The sequence below is a fragment of the Alligator sinensis genome, unplaced genomic scaffold, assembly GCF_000455745.1.
Source record: "Alligator sinensis unplaced genomic scaffold, ASM45574v1 scaffold736_1, whole genome shotgun sequence".
NCBI lineage: Eukaryota > Metazoa > Chordata > Crocodylia > Alligatoridae > Alligator > Alligator sinensis.
In genome coordinates this window covers 644,927-646,177 of record NW_005842561.1, presented here as the reverse complement: position 1 = coordinate 646,177, position 1,251 = coordinate 644,927, and positions in this window count along the sequence as shown.

Genomic DNA, 1,251 nt, shown 5'->3' with positions numbered 1-1,251 from the left:
AAGAGGCTGCTCAGACCTCTTCCCCTCACATACTATGAAAGAGGAAAGGCCTAATCTGATTCCAAGTCAATCACTACAGCAGCTCCCCAAACTTGGGTACTGACCGTCTCACCACAGAGACAGAGAGGGGTAAGGCGGGATAGGACACTTGCAGCTCTCCCAAATACCCATTGTTATCACCCACTTACACTCCTGAACATGTCCAAGCAAGGAGAAGCTACAGATTCTTACCTAGTAGTTAAGAGATGTTATAGAAGGAAGCACAGGGACTTTCATCTGCTTAGCTTCCAGGAATTAAGGGTTTATTTACTTCTTCCATTGAGAAAACTATGAAAAGGCCAGAAAGGCAGGGGAAGCACTGAGATTTTTCCACCACTAAGTTCCCTACAAATTTTCCATTTATGTGTGAGGATCCTGGAGGGCCAGGAAGCAAAGAGAAAAGTTTTCCCAAACCTATGCATCTTTCCAGGGAAGTGCACCCCAAATTCACTGCAGCAAGGGTTGTCTGCAAGCTCAATCCTGCCCCCTTCCTATACAAGTCCTCTTCCTCCAGTAGCAGCATGTTCCCTGCAGCACAGCCATCCTCCTGCCCTAGGCTTGTGCTGTCCCAATGCACAGGTCCCCAATTCTCTTAGGGATCCCCATGAAAGATGAATATGCCTTGTTTCTTTGGGGAGAGTGAGAGTTCAGCACCTGGAGAACATGTGTTGGATGATGTAGTTCAAAGCACTGAAATTTACTTCACCTTTAACCAATGGAACCCAAGAAAATGAACAAGCTGAAATTGCCTAGAACAGCAACATTGCATGTATGTATGTATGTTGCAATACTAGGCACTTTCAGCTTGTACATTTTCTTGTCTGTGGGTATATTATATATACATATACAAATATATACATATTGGGCATGTCTACATGAGACATGTTGATGCACATTAGCCTAATTTAATGCGGTCCTTAATGCACATTAAAAATGGTGAAATTAGGCTAATCGTACCTAAATTTGATGCCTACAAATTAAGCTAATTGTGCCTAAATTTGATACCTGCAAATGCAGGTATCAAATTTAGGCACAATTAGTTAAAGTGCATTAATGTACATGTAGATGTGACTTGGCACTAACTTTAGTGCTGGGTCTGCCCAGCCACTAGGGGCACATGGCAGGGCTGCAGGGACTTGAAACTAACTTTAGTGCCAAGTCTCTGCACATGTAGACACCTGCCAAATATCGCTCAAGGCACATTTAGTCATG